Here is a 16,079-nt window from a genome sequence, read left to right as displayed (position 1 = left end):
TCTGAATTTTAACTACCTAGTATCTTGTGGATATCTCACTGAAGAACAAACCTACACGCACACACATTAAAATCCTGGAGCTTGACCTAAAAACAACTGATTCAGTTTGTGATCTTCTAGCAAAAGCTGTATAATTTTGCAGATTTCTCCAGTTATTCCATAGTCAGTAGAAAAAAAAAAAAACACATCGTACCACCTGTATAAGATTTTGAGTGATACTTCCAAAAGAAATTGATACATTAGCGATCTGTTTTAGTTGTTTCTCCTATATATGAAATTGCAATCAGGACAATCTCTTTCCTTTATTTAAGAGGACTGCTTGTAGTTCCTGGCTTCCACAGACTGAAACTATATCCTCGTTTATTTCTTCTCCCTTCTTTTAAAAGGAGTCTGTTTTTTACATTCTGTCATCTTAGGCCTATGCAGTCCATTCTTTCACATTTTCCTCAGGTGCTGAAAGTATACATATGGATAAGAAATGACCCATACAATTGTAGCAGAACATACAATTTCTGCACAACTGCATCTTATTTTTGACATGACAATACCAGTTATAGTCAATGGGCTGAGCAGATTTTAACAGTGTATGAAAAAAAGTGCGGTATCTGTGAGAAAAGTAATTGAATCTTGCAAGGCTCTTTTTGTTTGTTTTGTTTTAGCTTAACTTTGGCTCTGCTGATCCTACTAAAACTGCCACATTTAGAGCTAGGTATTTAAATACTAGGAAGAGTACAAAATTAGAGGATGGCAGAGAAAGTCAACAAAATAATTAAATAACGTATGTGGGGAGATGATGTAGATGTGGATGATGTAATTGGGCTAGAAGGAAGCAGAATACTTTTAAGTGTATAAGTAATGCATTTAAGAAAAGACTTGTCTTTTCTTAGCAAGACACATCCTTTTCTCCTTTTTTTTTTTTTTTTTTCATGGCACCTGTCAAGCAGCATGAATACTATAATTTAAAAAATGTTAATTCTGAAAATAACTGTTACATTAGGAAAACAAAAGGAAAACATAGGATGCTTTGGCACAACTTAAAAGTGTGCCAAAGTGGAGAGCACTCCAAATAATATCTGTCATATTGCTATAAAATTTGAAATAATCCATTATTTAGCATACTTTTAAGACTACATTTTCAGAGGCTGTCTGGATTGCTGGAACTTTTTGTCCTAAGGCAACTCAAGCAGCCCTGGAAACATGATAACACATTTCAAACAGGTTTAAACTGATGTATAGGTGTAAGCCAGATGAACCTTGTTGAACACAAGCCTTTCATTTTAAGATATGAAAACAATTGAATGGACTAAAGAATTTATTTTATTAAAGGATATAGTCAAAAGTATTTTCTTTGTTCCCAACTTCTGTATGGTTTGGACTTGAAATTAGTCTACCATCCCCTGATAATTCTCACTGAGACACTTCTAAATCAGAAAGAGAAAGGTTCATGATTAAGACTGTTTTTATTTAAAACAAAGCATAATAACAACAACAACAACATCAAATCCTTTCCCAAGCTTTCAAGGCTGATATGATATACATATTTGTCATGGAAGCTTTGCTGAATACATTAGGTTGAATTCCTAACAAGTAATGTGGGGGACTTATTATAGAGAAAGAACAGGGAGATAAAAGTGATATAATTTGGGGGACTCCCTCTCTCTGAAAAGCAGAAGTAATGTGTGGAGGAGAAAAAAATAGGACATCAGTCTTTGATTTTAGGTAAACATCTGGCTAGAAAGAATATCAGAGAATTTACTGTAATTTTCTTTGGCTTCCCCTGTTTGGCAAGATGGTGAACTTTTATGCCTGTGGAAATAAGGTATCTCTTTGCCAAAATTGCTTCCTTTACCCATCTCAATCATTATTCTTTATCTCTGAGTGTGTATGCTCTGTTCACGCTATTCTGTTATAAAGACTTGTCCTGATTTTACAGCTTGTTCAAATTGTATTGTATTTTAATCAAACCTTCTATTCTAGTTCTGGTTCCTTTAACAGTGTCCAATGCTATTCTTGATCTAGGACTGTTTTATATAAATGTAATTTGAATTTTGAATTATGTTCAAACTATGAGCACTTGACTAGAGAAAAAAAAATGTTATTGTATGTAACGCAGGACATTAAGTTAAATAAAAGTCAATATATTATTTAGATTGTGTCTCATATTAGCATAGTTTTCTGTGGCTGGAAATACTGAATCATCAGAGCCTGGCATTAAAAGTATATTTGATGTTGAAAACCTCATAATCTCATATAGACATAAATAAGCAATTTTGATTGTAGGAGAAAATAGGAAAAGGAAGTAAAGGTGTGGACCTTTCACCTATGCACCTTTCAACAATGTTTAAAAAGGACTTCAAGTATGCAGAATTTCTAATTTGCTAAACAAAATTTCTGAGAAGCTTCCTTTTTGAACTCAGCATACTCAAAAAGCAAATGCATTTCTTTTGAAAAGATGTTATTAGAACAAGAATTAATGTTGCTGCCTCTCAGTAAATGAGTTGAGAACATAGTTTCAAATTGCTTTTTTTTTTTTATATATATAATCCAAAGAATCTCAAAAATAGCAAAAGAAACTATTTTGTTATTTATACTTAATCACCTCTAAACCAGAAACATATACATGTAGTTCTATACACCAAAATCACCTTTGTTTATGTAGCATTGAAAATCTTTATAACTCAAGTCAAAGGAATTTTGACTGAAAAAATATTAATAGATAAGTAAGATATATCATCGCAGTCTACAACTTCCTCGTAAGGGGGTGTCGAGAGGCAGGAGACCTTTTCTCCATTAACACCAGCAACAGGACCCGCGGGAACGGGGTTAAGCTGAGGCAGGGGAAATTTAGGCTTGACATAAGGAGGGGGTTCTTCACAGAGAGGGTGGTTGCACACTGGAACAGGCTCCCCAGGGAAGTGGTCACTGCACCAAGCCTGTCTGCATTTAAGAAGAGATTGGACTGTGCACTTAGTCACATGGTCTGAACTTGGGTAGACCTGTGCGGTGTCAAGAGTTGGACTTGATGATCCTTAAGGGTCCCTTCCAACTCAGGATATTCTATGATTCTATGACTCTATGATATATAACCAAAGAAAAGAAAGTGCTTATATATGGAAAATAAAACCAATAACAAAATTGATCTTTCTCAGAAAAAAAGAAAAATATATGTCAGAGATGACTGCTTGCTGACAGATTCCTCACTGCATGTTGTATCAAAGCATACAAAGAGAAGAACAAAAAGATAATGTATACAACTAATTGCTGCTTCAAGATAAAGATATGTTTGACCAAACTCAAAATAAATTCTAACTAGAATAAAATAAATGTAAGTAGAAATTAAATAACACATGGATAGCCCCAAAAATAGAGAGAGAAAAATAGAGAATGAAAAAGGCAAATAGAAAACATTGTGCATTAAAAAAAAAAAAAAAAAAAAAAAAAAGATATTAGAAATGCTATAGCCTTCAGTCATTACAGAATTGAAAGTAGTGATAATGGAACACAATACAGTATTTTTAGGATACTTGCAAATTCTTTTTGACTGTGAAGATAAAAATCTGCTTTAACTGTTGATGAAACTCTGTTAGGTTAATTTCTGGAATCAAATCAGTGAAGTGTTGCTACTGTATGATGGTGGCTGTTTGGACCCGCCTCCCTAATCCTAAGAAAACACTGAAAATGATAAAACTGAAACTCACTTATCTGAAAAGCACCAAGTTAAACTGAGATCTCTTCAGGTAAAATGGCTATGTAGTTTTAGGAGCTTTCTCATGTGCTATGGAATTTTGGATAGAATTTTATTGCTCTATAGAGCTATATTTCAAGTTATTTATTGACAGTATACTGTTCTAATCAAACATGTAATATGACTGCTTAGAATTTGAAAAGCAAGTTACTTAAGTGGCTGGCTAAGTAGTGGTTTCTTTGTAAATTAAGCATTGATGAGCTATATCAGAAACATTTCTCTGAAAAATTTTATCACCATTTTTTCAGTATTACTTAAGTGTTCTTGCAAAAATATATAGTTTCAAACACAGGAAAAGTTTCTTGTTATCTGAAACTGCACCTTGAGCTAGATAATGAAATAAACATGGAGAAGTAGCCTGAATTTGAGCTAACATACTGGGTAATTTTGGCAAGCTAGAGACAAGCTTAGAGAAAAGCTTAGCATCAGAATTAAACCTATAGTGTAAATGGCCCCAGGAAATGTCAATTAATCTTAGCTAAGTAATATGAAGCTAGTATTGGCGGTAATTATAATTTTAAACTAAACCACCTCCCAAACCTCATTCTCCTAGTCAGTTCCTTTTTCTTTAATTAGATATAAGCAGATGAAGCCCAAAGGATTTCAGCAAGAAGATGAATGTAAACTAATCAAGTCTGAAATAACTTATGAGCTGTTCTTTGCCACTTGTTTATTTGAGCATCTGGTCTCAGCTACTGTTACATTGTTAGTGAATAGTGACAGAAGCAAATTCAAAGCATTGACGTAAACCATAGCTGGTTTGGCAATTTTATTTGTGTCTGACTGCATTTACAGAACAAGACAACCTTCACTGCATGAAATAACCAGACTAGAGAGAAACTGGGCAATAGCCAATAACATTTATAATGCTATTGCAACACCAAACCTACAGTCCTGTGCTTTCTTCCTGGGAACACTGATACATATCATTCAGTGACTACAAGTAGGAATCTATTTTTGGAAAATATTGATCTATAAGGGTTTTAAGACTCATGAAAAGATAGGCAGAAATCAAGAGCTTCCTAACAGAAAGGCTAAAGACCCTTCAGATAACAATATACTGTTATATTGTTATAATCAATCTAGAAACTGTATAAAGTCCATTTGCTCCTAGATTTCTTGATGCCTAAAACCTCACAGTCCTTTCAAAGAAAGCATTTGGACAAGTAACAGGGACTATTAAAATAATATATATAGCAACACTTTCTTATTGAGAAATTTATAACAATAAACTGTAGAGGAAACAAATTGAACTACTTGATTTAGCTTGAGATCAATTGTTAAAAACCTATAGTAGAACCCACAATTAATATAGCTTGAAATCAAAAACGTCTGCCTGTAAGTCCACCAGAACTTACTAGAAAAGCCCATGTCTTAGTGTAAGATTACCAACTTGCAGCTAGATAGTGAGATACTCAGGAAAGACAAAACATTTTTTAGTTGCTTACATTAGCTTCAAAGAAAAGCAAAAGGTATTCTTGTCCACCCAAACAAGAGATGGCTGTCTGGATTCAGACTCCTTTGCGTAATATTTGGATATGCAAGTATATTGATGCGAACTCCACTGCCTTCATTTCATGCTGATTAGACGTGACAACAGTTTCAATCTCCAAGCCATACAGCAACATTTATACACAGTAATGTCTAAGATGATGAGTCAGTCTGAAATAAGGTGGCATTGTGCCTTCCACTGCTTAGAATATGTTTATTGATCCAAAATAAATAAATAAATAAATAAATAAAACTACTTAACCTCTGGAGCCTAGATTTGTGATTTCTTTTTTTACAGAAAAGTATGCCTTCTGTACCTGATTAAAGGCAAAAATATGAGAGGCCTTACTGCTTCTTCATTACAGTCTGTGAAATGCAGGAGGGACAGGGAGAAAATGCAGAATAAGAAATATTATTACATTCTATATCTCAATGATTCATCTGAAAAGCATTGAGTCTCTGGCTGTGACCTTTACCTTTCCATTGCATTCTTCCTGTACTTTCTGTTACAAAGCCACTGTAACTTTAGGAATGCTACTTCCCTTTAGGAACGTAGGTTGAGAACAGTTCAAGCTTCTTTGACCACTGGTCTTACTTGGATCTGGTCAGCTCCTACCATGACATATTAGGTATATTAGGCACTAACATCTGAAGTCAGTGGCAAAAGTAACTGCACTCAGAGACTGTCCTTATACCTGATCCAGTACAATTAGAAAATTGCAATGACCACTCCTTGATATCAGCACCAGTCTTTAGGTCTATATGGGGTACATTTTGAGTCTTCTTCACTCCACAGAACTGTACAATTGCTTGTTGGGGGCCCAGGCAGTATAATGAGATCCTGGTAGCTGCTGACCAAGAGCTCACACTCCCTGTCACTCCACTGTGACAGTGTCCAGTCCCAGAGCCATCTGTCCTATGACATATAAAGGTTCTTGCCTTTGTTTTATTTCACAGTAGTGCAAGCAAGTTATCAGAAGTATAAGATCATCCCAAGAGGGTTTAGACACCCTGCACCTATTACAGGAACAGGTTTCTGATGTGACTGAATCATTTAAACTGGTTAAGGTTTAGTTTAAAATTAAACTGGATGGTCTATTTCAGGTTAGAACTAGAAAAGAGGTGTTTAAATTAATAAATTAGGAATAAATAGACATTAGAAGAATCTCTATCAACATCTTTTATGCGATAAGTGAAATAGACTTACCAGAGGGATGGTAGGATTGAGCAGTGAGCTGTCTTTTTTTCAGTAAAAATAGTATGAACACAGCATATTCCATTAGGTAAGTATTAGAGTATTAGTCAGGCCTTGGCTTGGAAACTGCTCTGTTGTAACCCAGAACTTTTTTTTTTTTTTTTTTTTTTTTTTAGAGTATTCCAAGGCTCAATATGTTTTAGTGGTTTCTCATATAACTTAAGGGGATGTTTTCTCTCATTTGCTAGAATAAATAAATAAACAATAAATAAAAGCTTAAAAGTTGATGTATAGAGTATAGCATCAAAAAGTACATTAAAAATGCATTGCTTCCTTCTGGTCTTACACAAAGCTGTAGTTCTGAGCCATTTAAGCCAGTTTATCTTTTGAATGCCATATATTATAAAATGTATATTTCCTATTCTCTCTCCTCTTTTCTCACATTAAACTCACAAAATACAGTTTTATTAAAAGGGGAGGTGGAATGCTCTCAGTAGTATAGTTTAAGTCCTCCTGTTCTAACAGTAATACTTACCAAGTTTATTATGGTAAAATCCAAACTAAAAGTTATATTTAATTCAGTCTAAAAGCATCAATTTATTCCTTAAGCGGGCTTGTGAATAAAAGTGTTACTTTCTTTAAAGCAGAAAACATCCTCTCACTTTCTCTGGACCAGTTAACAGATTAAACCATTAATTTGTTTGCAAAATGTCTGCAAAGACATCTATTTTTCACAAAAGTTCCATGCTTTTTAGTCAATAAATGTTTGGAATAAGTGATATGAGTGATTAATCATAAATTATGTTAACATATCTATCAATTAAAGTCAGCTACTCACTGTGAACAATTGGACTTACTTTCCCATATAGACTATTGATACTTTGATTATTGCTGATGTTATGTGAATTACATATAATTCCATGCATAAATTGGTCACTGTTATTAAAAGCAGTGGAACATCTATTCCTAAAAATTATGACCATAACACTTCAAAATTTTATTTTGAAGTGTTCTGTTCTAGTTATATACAATAGTTTATGCTGGGCTGAGATGCCCTATCCTGCAACTATCACTAATTCAGTGTCTTTATTGAGGTTGCTCCTTTCTCTGTTTTGAAACAGAGTGATGGTATAGCCAGGCACAGCATAAGTAAGAAAATCAAGTAAGAAGACTTAAAAATAATAATAATAATAATAAAAATAATAAAATAAAAACACCACACACAAAACATAGCAGCAATGCACCAAGAAAGGCAATGCTAAGTGTTAGTACATCAAGTCTGGAGGAGAGCCCAAATTATTACAGAATTCAGAAGCTAAAGTTTAGTTTTGTTTCAAACACACATATATATATACATATATATGTGATTCCATAGACAACAAGAAATTCATTTGTCTGAAATGTCTTAGAAAAAATAATTAATTTGTAATGATAAAATTCACATGCATTTTTCTGGACATTTCTGGACAGCTGAAGCTGTTTTAGTGTTCTTCTGAACAACAGTAAATTGATGGAAAATAACCTTTTTCTTCCACTTGCCTGTCTCTATAGTGGCTTGCTGTGGAAGACAAAAAAGCATCACTAGAACCATCATGGCTATGTAACAATCATAATGATAGCTTGCTGAAAAGTGAAGCTTCCAGTTTGTGAAAGATAAAGGGGAGCTTTTTATTTATTGGTGTTCAGGGCCTCATGTTTGTCCCCACAGGAAGAAAATTCCCCAAATTGTAATTCCTTATGAATAGAAATACTAATAAAAATTGGCATAAAAACACCAGGGCTGGACATTTCTGGTAAGTAATGGGCTCCCCAGGCTCTGCAGCTGACTTTCTGTTCAGAATCATGGCTGACATGCTTTGAAAGTGACAAACATACCAATTTCACTCTGCATCAGCTTTCCCTTCTTCCCTGCTCTTCTCTCTTATCATCATGCCAAAAAATGACAAAGGCTGCCATATGAACCACTCAGGCTTGGATTTTGTGGGTTTCCATGATCCCTAGATTTAATGCAGACCCATTTGATAACTTGTTCAGTATCTTTGTTCAGTGAAGATCTCTTGGCTTCTATGTACCACTGCTTGTTGGCTCCATTCCAGATCCAGTGATCTTAGAAACATCATGGCACAGAGATGAAGCTGATTTGCCTGGATTATCAAGACAGAAAATTGTATCCCTTTGGAAATCTCTCTGGAAGTGAATATAAACTTCATAAAGCCAAGATCACAGAATCACAGAACTGTAGGGGTTGGAAGGGACCTCAAGATGTTTGAGTGCATTAACATTTCACTTTAAAAAATGTCTTTTTTTGTGTGTGTGATGGAGCTTCACTTTACCAGAAGATACACTACGTATTCTAACTGCAGTAATGATGCTAAGGTAACAGACAATTTTCACAACACAATATTATGACTTTTTTTTTCCCCCCAGAAAACACTATTGAGTAAAAAAACAAGGAGAACTACTCAGCTGATTCACTTCTGTTACTCTGGCTGTTTATTATTTTCTTACAATAATATAGGTAATAATTTTGAAATTCCTCTCCTCTCCTCTCCTCTCCTCTCCTCTCCTCTCCTCTCCTCTCCTCTCCTCTCCTCTCCTCTCCTCTCCTCTCCTCTCCTCTCCTCTCCTCTCCTCTCCTCTCCTCTCCTCTCCTCTCCTCTCCTCTCCTCTCCTCTCCTCTCCTCTCCTCTCCTCTCCTCTCCTCTCCTCTCCTCTCCTCTCCTCTCCTCTCCTCTCCTCTCCTCTCCTCTCCTCTCCATCTTTTATCCAGCTTCATGTTCACTCTCACTATCAGTAATTGCATTTTATTCCTAGAACAATGCACAGTTCAGTTGCAGAGATACTACAAAACACAATAAACCCAACTCTTGTTAATTAAAGGAGAAACACACACCTTCTTAAGTATGATTACTTGCTGTTTTGAGAGGCTTTCATCTGACATTTTGTCACCTCTTAAATATCTCCAAACAGCAGTTTGATTATATTGAAAATTATTAAACTAAGGAGGTAAGTACCCTTTTATTCAGAAATTATGGCTGCATTTTGATTTTTATAGTCTAAAATTTTGCTTTGCTTTGTAAGCCACAATAAAATTAGAACAAATATAACAATAGATGCAACATAAAATTTCAGCTTACTTTACCAAGATGTTTACCATTATGACTGCATATTTTCATGACATGTTTATACAAAATTTATTGCTGTTTTGTGAGTTGGATAGCTCAGGCAAAATGGCAATTTTAAGCTATAGCTAGCCAGGTTATGTATATGCTGACAATATATGTACAGGCATATAAATAAAGAGACAAATGGAGAAGGAAAGAAGGAGTGTGTGTGTGTGCTATGCTGAAATAATCTAGATAGGAAAAAGCATTTTAAAAACAGTAATGAAAAAATGTCATCCCCCCACCCAAGCATTTTTCTTTCTTAATTATTATTTTATTTTTACTAATGTGTTATTTGCATACCACTGTCTTTAATGAGACCTTAATGAAGTCATTGAAGTTACCTTGACATGGTACCAACATTAAATGAGATGAGAATCATTTTTTTCTCAAACAAGGTAAGAAAGACACTATTTCTAATATATACTTGAAAACTTACTTACAGAGTATGAGGTAAAGAATTGCTCAAAATATCTGGTACAGTTTCTGTGTACTTAAGTATATTCAGCAAAGTGCTCATTACATAGATTCTTAAATTATAATACAGAAATATCACTGAAAGTCCAAATTACTTTTACTCATCAGTACTACCTATTCTCTCTCAGTTAAAAATCCTTGTCTTCTGTCAGAGAAAAAGGAGAAGCAAGGTTAACATGGTAATGAAGTACCCTGAATGCACACAGCTTAGCGGTCCATCAAATTTGCAGTATACCTCACCTCAAATTTGCTAATGGTTTGAAAACAAAACAATTAAATGCTCTATTCTCCAGTCAAGTTGCTTCTTTGAGTAATTGATAGCCATTTAAAACAAGCAAAATGCAGCAAAAAAGTATTTCAATAATATTTATATACACATCAAAGTATGTTCCGTGCTCTCTCTTACTGAGGTCATCTGACTCTGCTTCCACTGCCTGAATGAAAGTGGAAAACAGAAGGCTGGTTAGGGTCATGTCTGATCTTGATAGATCAACCCCTCCCATCCTGTGTTCTCCCTAAACTGACACAGTTGAATTCCTGATGAGGCAGCTCATTCTCTCTCCGTGGTTGCTTGGGGAATTTGCTACTCAAGTTTAACTCATTGTGACAGGCTGTGTGCCATGTGACCTTGCAATGTTTACATCTTCATAATTGTACTGCACTAATGTTAAGCAGCCAAGAGTGAAAAGCAAATTATTCAGAAAGTTTCAAGGTTAAGAGTCTCTTGTATTATCACCTGCTCCCCCTAACACTTTCATTCCAGACCTCCGTCACCTAACAAAAAGAAAATAACAAGACAGAATTGTAATTAGGCTGAGAGAAAATATCATATTAGACTATGTTTTTAATACACACGGTATGCCAGGGCTCTTATTTCTGTTCATTCTTTTTCTTAATTTATCCCATTATCCTGTGCAAGCAGAATGAAATTTATTAAAACAGGTTCCTTTCTTCTTTAACACAGGAATTCCAACCTGCAGCCACAGCCACAATACAACAGTGAACCTTATCTAGATAGCTGTATTATATTCTCTTAAATGTTCTTTTTTTTTTTTTTTTTTTTATATATAACTTGTGGTATCTTATTCTTTCTTCATGTTGTTTATTCTAAAAGATTACTTAAACTATCTAGGGACTGATGATACAAATTCTACATATAAACCCCATTCCCAAATAATGTCCTAATTTCTGGGATAGAACCAACTCTTCTCTAGCCTTTCTTCTGCCTAATCTCATGATTCTTCAATTTCTGACTGTACAGTGGCTGTATTTTTTTTTTTTAAGGAGTTCATCAAATCCTTTTGATCTTATAGGAATTAGTATACTAGCCCTAAATGTTTTGTTCAGATATCTATGTCTAGAATCTCAGTCTCTAATTTCTTGGAGTTTCTAAAACATAAATTTTATGTTTGTTTGTTTGTTTGTTTATTTTAAAAAAGTTGTCCTCATCATGACATCATCAGATCAAGTTCCATGTAGTCCCAGCTTTTTGTGCTATGTAGCATTTAAGAACTTGGGTGACTGTCCAGTCAGACAGGATTACACTAAGTGAAGACTTCCAATTATCTCTCCAGAATAGACATTTTTGTACATAGAAAACTGAAGTGGAGAACCCAGGTTAATTAAAGGGGCACCTGTTGAATAGAGACACATACAGAGACAGACAGTCTGGATGGATGGAGTCATTGTCTTGGTCTTAAGCTAAGTGAAAAAATCTAAGTCCCAGCTTAAGTGATTATTTATTATGATTAAATAATGAGACAAGTATTGACAAGAATAGAAACAGGTAATCAGTTCCAGTCAGAAAATTGACAGAATAATGAAAGTGAGTCTGGGGGAAGGACTATACACATCATTTGTACAGATGCATTGGTGTGAAAATGTTTACAACACGGAGCTACCTCTGATGCAATAAAAAAAGCACTTAATTTGTTCATACCAGGGGAATTAATTTCGTATTGTCACCACACTGTGAATCACTGTGAAAACTCAGGTCAGCACTCCTTGGCATCTTCAAAGTTTACATCAGGTGATAAGGTTTTGGAAATCTTAAATTTGAACTTAGTACTAAGTTAGTACTAAAGCTGTACTTTATCATCACCGTACTTTGTTACATTTAGCTTGAGAAGTCTATCATATTTATCAGAATTTGTATCTCTTTCATTTTCCAAGTAACTAATAGTTGGTGAGCTCACAACAAGAACTGCTAATCCCACTTTGAAAATTAGAAGCAAGGAGATAATTTAAAATTGGATTCAGAAAGAGGGGAAAGAGGCTAGCTTTACTTTTGTTGGAAAAGGGAAACTTTGTTGTGACTGAAAAGAACATTTCTGAACTCTCAGAGAAGACCAAAGAGATTAACTCTAATCAACCTAGGACTCAAATTTAGGAGATGGTAGGGAATTTGACTAAATAGTGTGAAAATAAGTAGCTAAAAAGGAAATGTGAGCCAAGGAAAACATTGAAAGGGAGTCTTTTATGCATTAAGCTACATATTGATAAATTAAGTTGAAACACGTGCTGTTAACCAGTTTTGGAGCATCTCACTGGGTCTTCTCCAGCAGAACAAAGAATATCTCTGGTACATTTGCTGGGGAGAGGGCTGGCCCTGACTTCTCAGACAAAAGAGCTCAGGAATGATCCATTGGGGGGATATGCCAGAGTTCTTAGTAAGATGTATCATGGAGACAGTGACTTGCAATGGGTGCTTGCCATTAGTATAGATTTGTACTTGTATCTCTTGATAGTAAAATTCCATGTGTAACAATTATGGGTTTCTGTACTTATGTGTATGTGTTTTTAAGAGGGAGAAAAAAATGAAGGAGAAGCATGCGTGTGCATATAAACAAAAAAGTAAAATAAACAATGATTAGCATTAGTATTGGCAGGATGGTTATTTAGAAAAATGTTAGCTAAAAATGCAATATAATGGATTAACATTAGGAAAAAAAAAAAAAAAAGGTGAGTTCTGGGACAGTGCAAATTGCAGTAACTTAAGCCCATCTTAAAGGCATTCTAATTCAATACCTGCAGGCTGCTGCCACATTAATCAATTCATGTGTCCACTATTTTCTACATCCGTGCTTAGACTTAGCCAGAATGTCCAGTAACATTATTATCTTAATGTCATTTTGAATACTTGAAATAGTAGTAAATGAGCTAATATATTCACGTTTTCATTAGTGGACTTCAACCCACTACAATAGGTCTTCTGCACTAAGAGTTTAAAAATCTGGAGGGGTAGAGAAGTGTAAGAGCTGCAGTAATCAAATAATCAAATATTATATCATACTGTAAAGGGTCAGATTCAGCTTTCCATGCTGAAGAATCTTATTGAAATGCTTTCTGTGAGATAATATCAGTATCAGAAACTCATATTTAATTATATTTTCTAGAATCTAAACACGGAAAAAGAAGTATAATTTGATACAACCTTGTGAAGTCTTGCAATGCCAACAATTTCTTCAAGGGATATTAAGATATATTTTCAAGAACTGTTTATGTTCAGCCTTACAGTGGCATAATTTAGATTTCCTACTTGATAGTGGAATTCCCAACACCTAGTTAGGTACTTTGGGCTGTACTTTTTCAGACTGTTATGGCATCTAAACTTAAGAACGTCTCAGAAAACCTGCAATCCAGAGGTGCTAAACTGGTGTTGGAAAGAGTGGAAAGAAGTAGGTCGCACATAGTCATTAGTCTTTGACTACACGGTCTGTGCTTGCTAAACATGCACAAACACAGCTAGGTACTGACTGGCAACATGTTGAGCAGATAGAAGCATGTTCTGTGAGAAATGCTGATGAAACTGTGGGAAGTGTTGTGGTTTCATCCCCCAAAGGAATTAGGACCTATCGGGGTGGAAAAATGCCTCTCACATTTAGGATTCACAGCAAGGAACAATATTACAGAGTTAGCAACCTATGTGAGGTCATTTCTTTTTTAAAAATATAAAAATGTTCTGGCAGCCCTTTACCAAACATTTCAATGGCTAGCACAGTCATCTGTAGTATAGAAAATCAGTTTCAATTTCTTCTTTGCAGATCTGCAGTATGTATTTATACTCTGCTGTCTCTGAGGAAAATGCTTTTTGCAGGGGGACTACTAAAATGCTCTGAGGCAGCTCTCTGTCAGTTGCTCCCACTGAAGATGCTTTGCTTTCTGCAACTAACTGAAGGATCACCAAAAATATGATTTAAACCTAACTCTTCCATATGCATGCCTTTACAGCAATCTACGCGGTTGTTCTTTCCCTTCTGCCATCACCTACTGAATATTTAAAACCTTGGGCAAAGTAGATTTGTTTCAATGGGGAAGAAAGAGAAGAAGAACCCCATCCCAGGATCCCAGCTGCTCAATTATTTGAGAATGCTATTTGAAAAACACTGAAAAGCCAAACTTAAATTCTTCCTTTGTATCATAAGCTAGAAATTTGATCTCATAGAATTGAATAAACTGTGCAAACCATCTTTCTTTGTCCATTGTCAGATGTTCTCACAGTATGGCTACTGGATTGGATCTGGCAGGGAAATACCTGCTTTGCAAATTATGCCAGGACTAGATGTAATGCAAGTCTTAAATGATACACAGTTCTGTACATAGCCAGCAGCAGAAATGCAGGTGCTTAGGGAAGCAGTATCTTTTGAGATAGTAATATAGTGGGCATTTTGGCTTTCATGTAGGTAGTTTAGTGTCTAAATTCCCTTTGATAATCTGTCTCAAGTATTGTGCTTTTGCTCTATATGAGCGTAATATTTTCATATACTTTCAAAGATTGCTGTGGAGAAGTGTTTGAATTTTGTGATTTTTCCTCAAGGGAGGCAGCTTTCCGTGAGGAATAAAGAGGATGAATTTCATACCATCCTATTACCTTACAATCTCCTGCCACCTCAGTTTCTGCTGAGCAATCTGGCACATTTGCTGTTTAGTTTGCTAGTGACACAATCTTCACTGACAGGCTATGAACACTAGTGGATTTACCTCCTTGTGTAGTGAAATTAAATAGCATCTCCAGCTCCATCAGAAACATTAACAGTACCATCTACATAAGAAAACAGGCCAGACAACATCACCAACGTGACAAATGTTCACAAAGTTTTATCATACATTAAGCCTTTGCAGGGTGGCTGGAGGCTGCCAGTAGAATTCTCTGAGCAGGGTATAGCTGTCATCTTCATTTGATTAACACTCCATTGTGGATGAGGAGTAGAAGATATAATAGCTAAAGTATCCCAACTTCTCATGAGCAACATAGATTTGCAAAAAATCAACACAGATTACCACTGCACAGCCTGAGGTATCGCAACCCCAGTGTGAGGAAAGTGAAGTGCTCAACGGCCCACCTTAGAGCTATTCAAATAGTCAGTCCAATTAGGCATTCTTCTCTCTGTGTAATAGCCTGGTAGCCTTCACAATCACATCTGCTGAGCTGATTTTGTACATGCATTGGTTTATGTTCAACAAGGCCAACAGGCAAAAGTATTGATCTCCTAAAACACATCCTTTCTTAAGGGAATGCTGCAGAGACTTTTTAGAATCATAAACTCATCAGAGACAGGCTTTTTGCACTGCTAGAACTGTAGGTGCTGTGTAAAATGCACAGCATGTAGTTGTTAGGTTTTAAGACTCCTTTAGTGTCTTTTCCACCTTGAGCAAGAGATAGAAAGTACTTTTAAACTCACAATATTTTTTTTTATTTTTTATTTTTTAACAAAAACAACATGGACTTCTGGAAATAAATGACAAAAAGCTCAATGCAATTTGATAATGTTTCTTTCCTTAGCCAATGGTTAGACTAAGAATCAGCTGACCTGAACTTAAAAAAAAACAGCCACTGCCCAAAGAGAAGAAGCTATTATTCTGTAGAGGAAATATATATATATATATATATATATACACTGTGTGTTGTGTACTTATATGTCTGAATAGAATGTGGTGAAGCTGAATCTGTCATCAGACCTGATGGATTAGTTCTGGTGGCCACATCAGAATAAAGGGTTGCATAACA

Source organism: Anas acuta, chromosome 5 (assembly GCF_963932015.1).
Source record: "Anas acuta chromosome 5, bAnaAcu1.1, whole genome shotgun sequence".
NCBI classification, from domain to species: domain Eukaryota; kingdom Metazoa; phylum Chordata; class Aves; order Anseriformes; family Anatidae; genus Anas; species Anas acuta.
Note: the sequence above shows the minus strand (reverse complement) of the source record.